Source organism: Papio anubis, chromosome 13 (genome assembly GCF_008728515.1).
Source record: "Papio anubis isolate 15944 chromosome 13, Panubis1.0, whole genome shotgun sequence".
NCBI classification, from domain to species: domain Eukaryota; kingdom Metazoa; phylum Chordata; class Mammalia; order Primates; family Cercopithecidae; genus Papio; species Papio anubis.
Window position 1 is genome coordinate 64,670,722 of NC_044988.1, and position 14,041 is coordinate 64,684,762.

General features: G+C 47.4%; 1 protein-coding gene across 2 annotated transcripts in view; it reads left to right on the forward strand.

The window, feature by feature from the left end:
• Positions 1 to 559: 559 nt before the first annotated feature.
• Positions 560 to 14,041, forward strand: part of MELK (maternal embryonic leucine zipper kinase) — a 126,079-nt gene continuing 112,597 nt past the window's right edge. The window contains exon 1 of one of the 2 annotated variants that reach the window (XM_031654318.1): positions 560 to 650. The gene's annotated coding sequence lies outside the window, so the exon portion shown is untranslated. Of the gene's footprint in view, positions 651 to 4,336; positions 4,357 to 14,041 lie in introns of those variants that run through there. The other variant, XM_031654320.1, reaches the window with a different exon arrangement.

The window sequence follows — 14,041 nt, forward strand, 5'->3', positions numbered from 1 at the left end:
CTCCCTGTCTCTAAAAATAAAAACTCCAAGCGGTGGTGCTTGCCTGTAATCCCAGCTACGTGGAAAGCTGAGGCAGGAGAATCACTGGAACCCAGGAGGCAGAGGTTGCCAGTGGCAGGCTCAGGCTCAGCGCCATTACACTCGGCCTGAGACTCGGAAGTGGAAACCGTTTCAAAAAAAAAAGTTTATCCTTTTTCCCTCTGGGCTCCATGCGGGTCCCCTTCTTTCTCCACTTTTGTTACCAGCAATTTACAGTTTCCTTGATTATCATTTCTCTGACAACTATGTTACCGGAAAGGGGTCCTGATGCAGATCCCAAGAGAGGGTTCTTGGATCTCACACAAGAAAGAATTCAGGGCGAGTCAGTAGAGTAAATGAAAGCAAGTTTATTAGCAAAGTAAAGGAAGAAAGGAATGCCTACTTCACAGAGCGGCCTGAGGGATGCTGGTTGCCCATTTTTATGGTTATCTCTTGATGATATGCTAAACAAGGTGTAGATTATTCATTCCTCCCCTTTTTAGACCCTCTGGGGTAACTTCGTGATGTTGCCATGGCATTTGTGACAGTTGGCACAGCAAACTGTCATGGTGCTGGTGGGAGTGTAGGAGTCAGGACACCCAGAGGTCACTCTTATCATCATCTTGGCTTTGGTGAGTTTTAGCTGGCTGCTTTCCGGCAAACTGTTTTATCAGCAAGGTCTTTGTGACCTGTATCTTGTGCTGACCTCCTATCTCATCCTGTGACTTAGAATGCCTTAACCTTCTGGGAATGCAGCCTAGTAGGTTTCAGCTTTATTTTACCCAGCTTTATTCAAGATGGAGTTGCTCTAGTTCAAATGCCTCTGACAATTATACCCTCTTAGTTTTGTGCTTTCTGTTCTCTTGGTTAAGATTTGTTCGTTTGTTTTTGAGATAGGTTCTCGCTCTGTTGCCCAGGCTGAAGGGCAGTGGTGTGATATTTGCTAACTGCAAACTCCATCTCCGGGGTTCAAGCTATTCTCATCCCTCAGCCTCCCAAGAAGGTGGGATTACAGGCACTCACCACCACGCCTGGCTAATTTTTGCATTTTTAGTAGAGAGGTTTCACCATGTTTGCCAGGCTGGTCTCGAACTCCTGGCCTCATGTGTCTCGGCCTTTCAAAGTGCTGGGATTACAGGCTTAAGCCACTGTGCCCCGCCTTGGTTAAGGTTTGAAGGTGTCACAGGGTGAACTCCAGAATTGGGGTTCAGCCTGGGAGGCCCCGTGGGTTCTTGGTTTCACAGGAAGTAATTCACAGCCTGGTCAACATGGTGAAATGCCGTCTCTACAAAAATACAAATATTAGCTGGGTGTGGTGGCACATGCCTGTAATCCCAGCTGTTTAGGAGGCTGAGGCACGAGCATCACTTGAACCCAGGAGGCGGGAGTTACAATGAGCTGAGATTGCCCCACTACACTCCAGCCTGGGCGACAGAGTGAGACGTCTTAAAAAAATAAATAAATAGCTGGGAGTGGTGGCTCATGCCTGTAATCCCAGCACTTTGGGAAGCCGAGGTGGGTGGATCACGAGGTCAGGAGTTCAAGACCAGCCTGACCAGCATGGTGAAACCCTGTTTTTACTGAAAATACAAAAAATTAGCTGGGCATGGTGGCGCATGGCTGTAATCCCAGCTACTTGGGAGGTTGAGGCTTGAACCCAGGAGGCAGAGGTTACAGTGAGCCGAGGTCACGCCGTTGCACTCCAGCTTGGGCAACAAGAGTGAAACTCCGTCCCCAAAATAAATAAATAAATAAATAGGCCTGGCACCATGGCTCACCCCTGTAATCCCAACACTTTGGGAGGCCGAGGAGGGCAGATCACAAGGTCGGGAGATCGAGACCATCCTGGCTAATACGGTGAAACCCCGTCTCTACTAAAAATATAAAAAATTAGCCAGTTGAGGTGGCGGGCGTCTGTAGTCCCAGTTACTCGGGAGACTGAGGCAGGAGAACGGCGTGAACCCGGGAGGCGGAGCTTGCGGTGAGCCGAAACCATACACCACTGCACTCCAGCCTAGGCGACAGAGAGAGACTCCGTCTCAAAAAAAAGAAAAAAAATAATAATAAAATAAATAAAAAGTAGCCTCCATAGGCAGAGCAGCCCTGAGGGCTGGTGGGTGGCTGTTTTTATGGTTATTATGGTTATTTCTTGATCATACGCTAAACAAGGAGTGGATTCTTCATGAGTTTTCTAGGAAAGTGGCAGGGAATTCCTGGAACCTAGGGTTCCTCTTTCTTTCAGAGCACACAAGGTAACTTCCAGACATTGCCATGGTGTTTGTAAACTGTCATTGCACTAGTGGGAGTTTCCTTTAACATGCTAATATATTATAATTAGCATATGATAAGCAGTGAGGATGATCAGAGGTCGCTTTCCTGGCCATCGTGGTTTGGGTGGGTTTTGACCGGCTTCTTTTGCTCTATGTTTTATCAGCTGGGTCTTTGTGAGCTGTGTCTTGTGAAACCAGTCCTGTCAAACTCCTATCTCAAAGGAAGCGACTTCATTTCATCATTAACATTCTTAACATTTTTTTCCTTTTTTTTTTCTTGAGACGGAGTTTCGCTCCTGTTGCCCAGGCTGGAGTGCCATGGTGCGATCTCAGCTCACTGCAACCTCTGCCTCCCAGGTTCAAGCGATTCTCCTGCCTCAGCCTCCTGAGTAGCTGGGATTACAGGTGCGCACCACCACACCTGGCTAATTTTTGTATTTTTTAGTAGAAATGAGGTTTCAGGCCGGGCGCGGTGGCTCAAGACTGTAATCCCAGCACTTTGGGAGGCCGAGACGGGCGGATCACGAGGTCAGGAGATCGAGACCATCCTGGCTAACACAGTGAAACCCTGTCTCTACTAAAAATACAAAAAACTAGCCGGGCGAGGTGGCGGGCGCCTGTAGTCCCAGCTACTCGGGAGGCTGAGGCAGGAGAATGGCGTAAACCCAGGAGGTGGAGCTTGCAGTGAGCTGAGATCTGGCCACTGCACTCCAGCCTGGGCGACAGAGCGAGACTCCGCCTCAAAAAATAAATAAATAAATAAAAATAAATAAAGAAAGAAATGAGGTTTCATCATGTTGGTCAGGCTGGTCTCAAACACCAGACCTCGTGATCCACCCACCTCAGCCTCCCAAAGTGCTGGGATTACAGGCGTGAGCCACCGTGCCCAGCTTAGTTTTTTTATTGATTTAGTTTTCCTTATTGATTTGGAGAAATTATGTGTTAAAGAAGCTGGCCCCTTGTCCATACATAAGTGGTAAATATTTCCTACTTTTTTTGTTTGCTTTTGAATTTGTGTTTTGATCATGTTGATGTTTTAATATTTTTATATAATTGTGATGGTTAATTTTGGGTGTTGCCTCTACTGGATTGAGGAATACCTAAAGAACTAGTAAGCATTTTTTTTCTGGATGTGTCTGTGAGGATGTTTCCTCACAGTCAGTGGACTGAGAAGGGATGATTCACTCTCAGTGTGAGTGGGCACCATCCAATTGTCTAGGGGCCCAATAGAACAAAAAAAGAGAGGAAAGGATTTCCTTTTCCTCCTTCCTCACTCCCCTGATCCCCAGGCTGGGATATTCTCCTCCTCTTGCCCTTGGACATCAGAATTCCAGGCTTTCCAGGGCTTGGGACTCCAGGGCTTACAATCACCCTCCTGCAGGGTTATCAAGCCTGTGGCCTCAGAGTGAGAACTGTACCATCAGCTCCACTGGTTCCGAGGCTTTTGAACTTGGACTGAACCACAATACTGGCATACTAAGGTCTCCAGATTGCAGATGCCTTGCTGAGTCTCCCATAATCACCAGAGTTAATTAATCTTCTCTCTTATATTTATATCTCTTAATGGTCATGTCAATTTGGAGAACCCTAACACAATAGTCTATTATTTTTTGATAGAAAATTTTATTCAAAAATGCATATAATAGGCCAGGCGCAGTGGCTCACGCCTGTAATCCCAGCACTTTGAGAGGCCGAGGTGGGTGGGTCACCTGAAGTTAGGAGTTCAAGACCAGCCTGGTCAACATGGTGAAACCCGTCTCTACTAAAAATACAAAAAGTAGCCAGTCGTGGTGGTGCACGCCTGTAATCCCAGCTACTCAGGAGGCTGAGGCAGGAGAATCGCTTGAACCCAGGAGGCGGAGGTTGTGGTAAGCCAAGATCTCAGATGTCCTTCAACAGGTAAATGGTTAAACAAACTGGTACATACATATCATAAAATACTATTCATCAATAAAAAGGAATGAACTAATTTTTTTGTTTGTTTTGAGATGGAGTCTGACTCTGTCGCCCAGGCTGGAGTGTGGTGGCGGGATCTCGGCTTACTGCAACTTCTGCCTCCCGGATTTAAGTGAGTCTCTTGCCTCAGCCTCCCAAGCAGCTGGGATTACAGACACACGCCACCATGCCTGGTTAATTTTTTGTATTTTTAGTAGAGGCGGGGTTTCACCATGTTGGCCAGGCTGGTCTCAAACTCCTGACCTCAAGTGATCCACCTGACTGGGCCTCCCAAAGTGCTGGGATTAGAGGCGTGAGCCACCGCACCCAGCCAAGAATGAACTATTGATATACACAACAACTTGGATGAATTTCCAGGAATTTATCCTGTGTGAAAAAAGACAATCCCAGGTTACATGGTGTAAAATTCCATTTATATAGTCTTTTTGAAATGAGAAAACTTCAGAAATAGAGGACAGATTAGTGTTTGTCAAAAGGATAGTGGGTAGGGGTGGGGATAGATCCAGTGGGAGGTAGAAGTTGTTATAAAAGGACAACATAAGGGATCCTTGTGATGTTCGAACTTTTCATTGTCTTGACTATGTTGGTAGGTACATGAACTTACACAGGTGAAAAATTATATAGAACTTAATGCACACGTACACAAATGAGTAAATTGGGGAAATCTGAATAAGACCAGTGGATTACTGAGCCAATGTCAATATCCTGATTATGATATTGTTCTATACTTTTGCAAAATGTTACCTTTGGTTGAAACTGAGTCAAACAAAAAAGGGATTTCTTTGTATTATTATTATTATTATTGTTATTATTATTTTGAGAAAGGGACTTGCTCTGTCACCCAGGCTGGAGTGCAGTGGTGCCATCACAGCTCACTGCAGCCTTAACCTCCTGGGCTCGGGTGATTCTCCCATCTCAGCCTCCTGAGAAGTAGTTGGGACTACAGGTGTGAGCCACCACACTGGACAGATTATTATATTTTTTGTAGAGATGGGATTTCACCATGCTGCCCAGGCTGGTCTTGAACTCCTGGGCTCAAGCAATCTGCCTGCTTCAGCCCTTCAAAGTGCTGGGATTACAGGCGTGAGCCATCACACCCAGCCTGTATTATTTTTTACTACTGCGTATGAATCTGAAATTATCTCAATAAAATTTTCAATTAAAAATGCAGGCAATACAGTAGTTTAGAAAGTAAATAAGTAAGTACTAATAGTCTTCTCTCCATGGCTATGCTAGATAATTTCATTCCGGGCGCGGTGGCTCAAGCCTGTAATCCCAGCACTTTGGGAGGCCGAGACGGGCGGATCACGAGGTCAGGAGATCGAGACCATCCTGGCTGACACGGTGAAACCCCGTCTCTACTAAAAAAATACAAAAAAAAAAACCTAGCCGGGCGAGGTGGCGGGCGCCTGTAGTCCCAGCTACTTGGGAGGCTGAGGCAGGAGAATGGCGTGAACCCGGGAGGCGGAGCTTGCAGTGAGCCGAGATCTGGCCACTGCACTCCAGCCTGGGCAGCAGAGCGAGACTCCGTCTCAAAAAAAAAAAAAAAAAAAAAAAAGAAAGAATTTCATTCCCTAGAGAGAATGTTAACACTATAATATATATTTTTCCAGACTTTTTTCTATACTTGCACATTTTTCTAAACAAAAGTGGGACTGTGCTATTTTTGTATCTCAGTAGCTTATTTCGTTCATATAAGAAAAACCAGACATCTTTCCATAGCATTTAGGGTTGCCAGATACAGCAAATAAAAATACAGGATGCCCATTTAAATTTGAAATGGCTGATCTTTTAGCATAGCTATGTCCCTAATATGTTGCTATTTTATTTGGCAATACTAATGGGAGTATGCTCACGTAACTCTTTCGAAAAATAATTGCATAATATTCCTCTGTATAATGCTTTGCCTTTGCCTAATAATGAGGGTGCTCTTTAGATCACAGTGTTCATCATCATTCTCATTAATACAGAGAGTCTCTAATATTTCTTTTTTTTTTTTTTTTGAGACAGAGTCTCTGTCACCCAGGCTGGAGTACCGTGGCTGCAACCTCCACCTCCCGGGTTCAAGCAATTCCTCAGCCTCCTGCCTCAGCCTCCCGAGTAGCTGGGACTACAGGCACACGCCACCACGCCCGGCTAATTTTTTTAGTAGAGATGGGGTTTGGGGTTTCACTGTGTTAGCCAGGATGATCTCGATCTCCTGACCTCTTGATCCGCCCGCCTCGGCCTCCCAAAGTACTGGGATTATAGGCGTGAGCCACTGCGCCCAGCCTTTCTTTTTTTTTTTTTTTTTTGAGACGGAGTATCACTCTGTCACCCCAGCTGGAGTGCAGTGGTGTGATCACAGCTTACTACAACCTCCGCCTCCCAGGTTCAAGCAATTCTCCTGCCTCGGCCTCCTGAGTAGCTAGGATTACAGGCATGCGCCACCATGCCTGGCTAATTTTTACATTTTTAGTAGAGATGGGGTTTCACCATGTTGGCCAGGCTGGTCTTTAACTCCTGATCTCATGATCTGCCCACCTCAGCCTCCCAAAGTGCTGGGACTACAGGCATGAACCACCGGACAAGACTGAGTCTTGCTGTGTCACTGGGCTGGAGTGTAGTGGTGCAGTCTCGGCTCATTGCAATCTCTGCCTCCCAAGTTCAAGCAATTCTCCTGCCTCAACCTCCTGAGTAGCGGGGATTACAGGCGCCCACCACCACGGCTGGCTAATTTTGTATTTTTTAGTAGAGATGGGAGTTTTACCATGTTGGCCAGGCTGGTCTTGAATTCCTGACCTCAGGTGATTCACCTGCCTCAGCCTCCCAAAGTGCTGGGATTATAGGTGTGAGCCACCAAGCCCAGCCTAAAACTTTTTTTTTTTTTTTTTTTTAGTCTTCCTGTGTTGCCCAGGCTAGACTGTAGTAGTGCCATCTCAGCTCACTGCAACCTCCAACTTCCTGGGTTCAAGCAATTCTCATGCCTCAGCCTCCTGAGTAACTGGGACTACAGGTGTGCACCACCAAGCCTGGCTGATTTTTTGTATTTTAGTAGATAAGGTGTTTCACCATATTGCCCAGGCTGGTCTCGAACTCCTGAGCTCAGGCAATCCACCCGCCTTGGCCTCCCAAAGTGCTAGGATTACAGGCGTGAGCCACTACACCTGGCTGGTACCTTAAACTTTAATTGTTCTAACTCCTATATTTAATTCAGTGAACACTAAGAACTGCAGTGGGAAAAGCCTTGGCTTTCGATCCCTGGCTCTGCTTCTTACTAGATACCTAACCACCTTTTATTTATTTTTTACTTTAATTTAGCGACAGGGGGCCGGGCGTGGTGGCTCATGCCTATAATCCCAGCACTTTGGGAGGCCGAGGCGGGCAGATCACCTGAGGTCGGGAGTTCGAGACCAGCCTGACCAACATGGAGAAACCCCACCTTACTAAAAATACAAAATTAGCCGGGTGTGGTGGCACATGCCTGTAATCCCAGCTACTAGGGAGGCTGAGGCAGGAGGATCACTTGAACCCAGGAGGCGGGGGTTGTGGTGAGCTGAGATCACGCCATTGCACTCCAGCCTGGGCAACAAGAACAAAACTCTGTCTCAAAAAAAAAAAAAATTTAGAGACAGTGTCTTGCTCTGTCACCTGGGCTATGGTGCAGTGGCATGATCTTAGCTCACTGCAGCCTTGAACTCCTGGGCTCAAGTAATCCTTCCACCTCAGTCTCCTGAATAGCTGGGACCACAGGTGTACACTACCACACCTGGCTAATACCTCATGTTCTTTGGCCTTGGTTTCCTCACCTGTAAAATGGGAATAGAAATAATTATTTTACAAGATTAGAAATAATGCATTTACAACCCTCTAATCTAGTGTCTAGCAGAGAATGGAAACTTAAGAAATAAATCATTGTTTATTTATAGTAATGTTAAGATTCTATGGTGGGTACTAAGGGATAAACAGAGTTAACATTCCTGAAATTTTTTGTTACTTTTTTTTTGTTTTGAAACAGTATCTTGCTCTGTTGCTCAGGCTGGAGTGCAGTGGTGCCATTTCAGCTTACTGTAACCTCTACCTCCCAGGCTCAAGCAATCCCCCCACCTCAGCCTCCCAAGTAGCTGGGACTACACTACACCTGGCTTGCTTTTCATTTTCTTTTTTTTTTTTTTTTTTTTTTTTTTTTTTTTTTTTTTTTTTTTTTTTTTTTTTTTGAGACTGAGTCTGGCTCTGTGCCCAGGCTGGAGTGCAGTGGCCGGATCTCGGCTCACCGCAAGCTCCCGGGTTCACGCCATTCTCCTGCCTCAGCCTCGGATAGCTGGGACCACAGGCTCCATACACCTCGCCCGGCTAGTTTTGTATTTTTTTAGTAGAGGCGGGGTTTCACCGTGTTAGCCAGGATGGTCGATCTCCTGACCTTGTGATCGCCCGTCTCGGCCTCCCAAAGTGCTGGGATTACAGGCTTGAGCCACCCACCCAGCCCGGCTTCATTTTCATATAATTGTTTTTTGAGGTGGAGTCTTGCTCTATTGCCCAGGCTGGAGTGCAGTGGCTTGATCTCGGATCACTGCAAACCTCTGCCTCCCAGTTTAAGCGATTCTTCCTGCCTCTGCCTCCCAGGTAGCTGGGATTACAGAGGCATAAAGCCACTACATCCTGCTAAGTTTTGTATTTTTTTTACTCTTTTTTTTTTTTTTTTTTTTTTTGGGGGCGAGGTCTCACTGTGTGTCTCCAGGCTGGAGTGCAGTGGCCGGGTCTCGGCTCACTGCAAGCCTCCGCCCGAGGTTCCGCCATTCTCCGCCTCAGCCTCCCAAGTAGCTGGGACTACAGGCACCAGCTACCCCGGCGCCCGGCTAGTTTTTTGCTTATTTTTTAGTAGAGGCGGGGTTTCACCATGTTAGCCAGGATAGTCTAAAGTCTCCTGACCTTGTGATCCACCGCCTCGGCCTCCCAAAGTGCTGGGATTACAGGCTTGAGCCGCAGCGCCCGGCCTTTTGCTGCTTTTTTTTGGGGTCTTTGCTCTATCGCCAGGCTGGCGTGCAGTGACGCAATCTCGGCTCACGGAAACCTCCGCCTCCCAGGTTCAAGCAATTCTCATGTCTCAGCCTCCCGAATAGCTGGGATTACAGGCAGGTGCCACCACATCTGGCTAATTTTTGTATTTTTAGTAGAGACGGGGTTTCACCATGTTGGTCAGGGTGGTCATGAACTCCTGACCTCAGGTGATCCACCCACCTTGGCCTCCCAAAGTGCTGAGATTAACAGGCGTGAGCCACTGCTGCCAGCCTGGACTTTCTCTTATACAACCACTTAACCACAGTTCAGTTATCAAAATTACAAAATTTAACAAATTCCTGAAGTAGTTTCTGAATTCAAATCCCTAAAATATTTTTAATAGTTTTTAAAAGCTGTTTCCTTTTCTGGCAGGACTGTGACCAAAACCCTAATTTTGTGTGGCTTCCCACTTGCCCTTAGATTGGATGTAAAATCTGGGCATGACTTGTAGCCCCAGGCTGGCTAACCTGGAGGCCCACAGAAGGGAAAGGGCATTGTACTGAGAGGTGCCTTCAGAGACTGGACTCCAGCCTTTGTTTCCCGTTCTACGGATGACTCAGTCACACATGGCACTGAGATTCATGGCATTCATTCTGCCAACAGAGAAGCACAGCTCTCAGCCTGCCTTGGCAGGCCTGGCACACTCCTATGCTGGCCCAGCGTCTGCTCTGGCTTTCTCTGAAATGCAAATCCATTCTTTTCCTGGTCAGCACACCTCCCAGCTCTAGCCTGGCACACAAGGCTCTCCCACTGGGTCCCCTGCTTACCAGCTCTTCCTCTCCTGCCTTCTGCCATCCTGTGCTCCACCCAACTGGCCTTTCTCCACGGTGACTTGTGTTTTCTTGCCCCCTGCTTCTGCACACCTAGTTTCCCCTGCCTAGGGAATGCTCTTCTTCCCCCGTTGGATTTTTCTATTATTTTCAAGGCCTAGCTCCGGTAGAAAATATTTCAGTCGCTTCCCTCTGAGCTCTAAACAAGATAGCTACCTGCACTTGTATTTAGCACTTCTATGGGGTCCTTCATTAGCATTAGCCAACTCTAGTATGGGTCTGGCTCCTCTGTCTGTGAGCTCCCTTGGGCAGAAACCATGTCTCTTTTCTTCATTTCTCTGGTATTACCCTGACCAGGGCCTGGCACAGTGTAGACATCGGTGACTGATGAAAGAATGAATAGCACAAATTACCCTGTGAGAGAGGGGCAGGCTTTTGAGTATAGAGATGATGCATGGATGTGCACATAAATCATTCAAAAGACTGTTGTGGGTTTTATTATTGCTGCTAATGGTGTTATTCTTGGTAGAGATGTTACATTCGGCCGGGTGCTGTGGCTCACGCCTGTAATCCCAGCACTTTGGGAGGCCGAGGTGGGTGGATCACCTGAGGTCAGGAGTTCAAGACCAGCCTGGCTAACATGGTGAAACGTCATCTCTACTAAAAATACAAAAATTAGCCGGGTGTGGTGGTGTGTGCCCGTAGTCCCAGCTACTCGGGAGGCTGAGGCAGGTAAGTCGCTTGAATTCGGGTGGTGGAGGCTGCAATGAGCAAAGGTGTGCCACTGCACTTAGCCTAAGGGGACACAGTGAACTCCATCTCTCAAAAAAAAAGCCGTAATCCCAGCCCTTTGGGATGGCCAATATGGTGAAACCCGATCCATTACTAAAAGCCACTAAAAATTAGCCGGTGGCTCCAGCCTGTAATCCCAGCACTTTGGGAGGCGGGAGCGAGGATCGCGAGGTCAGGAGGTCGAGACCATCCTGGCTAACACAGTGAAACCCGTCTCTACTAAAATACAAAAAGCTTAGCGAGAGGCCGAGGTGGCGCCTGTAGTCCCCAGCTACTCGGGAGGCTGAGGCAGAGAATAAGCGTGAACCCGGGGCCCGGAGCTTGCAGTGAGCTAAAGATCCGGCCACCTCCAGCCTGGGCGGCAGAGAAAGCTGAACTCGATCTCAAAAAAAAAAAAATACAAAATTGCCGGCGTGGTGGTGCACACCTTTAGTCCCAGCTACTTGGGAGGCTGAGGCAGAAGAATCGTTTGAACTGGGAGGCGGAGGTTGCAGTGAGCCCACTGCACTCCAGCCCATGGTGACAGAGAGAACGACCCGCGATCTCAAAGCAAAGGAAAAAAAAAAAAGAACAACAACAAAAAAAGGATGTTACATCCCAAATGGCCTGACCTGCAGTTAGTGACTCTTTTTTCTTTGAATGAGTTTTGCTCTTTTGCGGGCTGGAGTGCAATGTAATCTTGAGTCCTGCAGCCTTTGCCTCTCCCGAGGGTTAGCGATTCTCCTACATCGACTTCCCAAGTATGTCAGGCATGCACCACCATGCCTGGTTAATTTGGAAGTTTTGTAGAGGAGGGGTTTCACCATGTTGGTCAGGCTGGTCTTGAACTCCTGGCCTCGTGATCTGCCCACCTCAGCCTCCCAAAGTGCTGGGATTACAGGCGTGAGCCCACACAGCAGACCAGTTATCTTGATGCTCTTTTTTGTAGCTGTTTTAGGATACCATGAACTATGCCCATAGATGAGCTACTGCAAACTTTTTTTTTTTTTTTTTTTTTTTTTTTTTGGGGAGGCCGGGTCTGTGTCTCGCCCAGGCTGGAGTGCAGTGGCCAGATCTCCAGCTCACTACAAGCTCCGCCTCCCGGGTTTCACATGCATTCTCCTGCCTCAGCCTCGGTAGCTGGGACTACAGTATGTCCCGCCACCTGCGCCCGGCTGGTTTTGTGCCTTTTAGTAGAGACGGGGTTTCACCGGGTTAGCCAGGATGGTCTCGATCTCCTGACCTTGTGATCCACCCGTCTCGGCCTCCCAAAGTGCTGGGATTACAGGCTTGAGCCACCGCGCCCGGCCTAGACTGCAAACTTAATTAATAAATGTTGTGTGTGTTCTGACTGCTTCACTGGCTGGCTGTTCCCGGTCTCTCTCCCTCTCCTCAGGCCTTCCTATTCCCTGAGACACAACAATGTTGAAATTAAGCCAATTAATAACCCTACAATGGCCTCTAAGTGTTCAAGTGAAAGGAAGAGTCACACATCTGTCACTTGAAATAAAAAGCTAGAAATGATTAAGCTTAGTGAGGAAGGCATGTCCAAAGCTGATAGGCTGGAAGGGAAGCCTCTTGTGCCAAATAATTAGCCAAATTGTGAATGCAAAGGAAAAGTTCTTGAAGAAAATTAAAAGTGCTACTCCACTGAACACATGAGTGATAAGAATGCGAAACAGCCTTCATGCTGATAGGTAGCAGTCTGGATAGAAGATCAAACCAGCCACAAAATTCCTTGAGCCAAAGCCTAATCCAAAGCAAGGCCACGACTCTCCTCAATTCTGTGAAGGCTGAGAGAGGTGAGGAAGCTGCAGAAGAAAAGTTGGAAGCTAGCAGAGGTCAGTTCATGAGATTTAAGGAAAGACGCTGTAGGCTGGGCCTGCAAAATCCCAGAGCCCTTACGAATTATGCTGAATCTACTCTGCCTGTGCTCTATAAATGGAACAGCAAAGCCTAGATGACAGTATAACTGTCGTAGTATGGTTTACTGAGTATCTTTGTGTTTTTTTTTTTCGAGGCAGGGTCTCACTCTGCCACCCATGCTGGAATGCAGTGATATGATTATAACTCACGGTAACCTCGAACTCTTGGGCTCCAGTGATCCTCCTGCCTCAGCCTCCTGAATAGCTGGTACTACCAGCATATGCCGCCACACCTAGCTAAGGTTTACTGCATATCTTAAGCCCACTTCTGAGACCTACTTCTAAGAAAAAAAGATTCCTTTCAAAATATTAATGCTCATTGATAATGCCCCTAGTCACCCACGAGCTCTGACAGAGATGTACAAGAAAATGAAGGTTGTGGCTCAAGCCTGTAATCCCAGCACTTTGGGAGGCCGAGATGGGTGGATCATGAGGTCAGGAGATCGAGACCATCCTGGCTACCACGCTGGAAACCCCGTCTCTACTAAAAAAAAAAAAAAAAACTAGCTGGGCGAATGCATGGGCTTGCAGTCCTAGCTACTCTGGAGGCTGAGGCAGGAGAATGGTGTAAGCTCGGGATTGCAGTGAGTTGCGATCCGCCACTGCACTCCAGCCTGGGTGACAGAGCCAGACTCCCCTGGCCTCAAAAAAAAGGCCGGGCGCGGTGGCTCAAGCCTGTAATCCCAGCACTTTGGGGAGGCTTCAGACGGGCGGATCACGAGGTCAGGAGATCGAGACCATCCTGGCACACACGGTGAAACCCCATCTCTACTAAAAATACAAGAAAATTAGCCGGACGAGGTGGCGGGCTGCAGTCCCAGCTACTCGGCAGGCTGGAGGTGGAGAATGGCATGAACCCGGGCAGTGGAGCTTTGCAGTGAGCTGAGATCTCGGCCACTGCACTCCAGCCTGGCTGTGATGGTGACCTGCCCCAAAAAAAAAAAAAAAAAAAAAAAAAGAAAATGAAGGTTGTTTGGATGTCTGCTAACACAACATCCATTCTGTAGGCCATAGATCAAGGAGTGATTTTGACTGTCAAGTCATTTTATTTAAGAAATATATTTTGTGAGGTTACAGCTGCCATAGATAGTGATTTTATGATGGATCTGGGCAAAGTAAACTGGAAGCTTTCTGGAAAGAATTAACTCTTCTAGATGTCATTAAGAACATTCATGGCCAGGCACGGTGGCTCATGCCTGTAATCCCAGCACTTTCGGAGACCAAGGTGGGCGGATCACGAGGTCAGGAGATCGAGACCATCCTGGCTAACATGGTGAAACCCTGTCTCTACTAA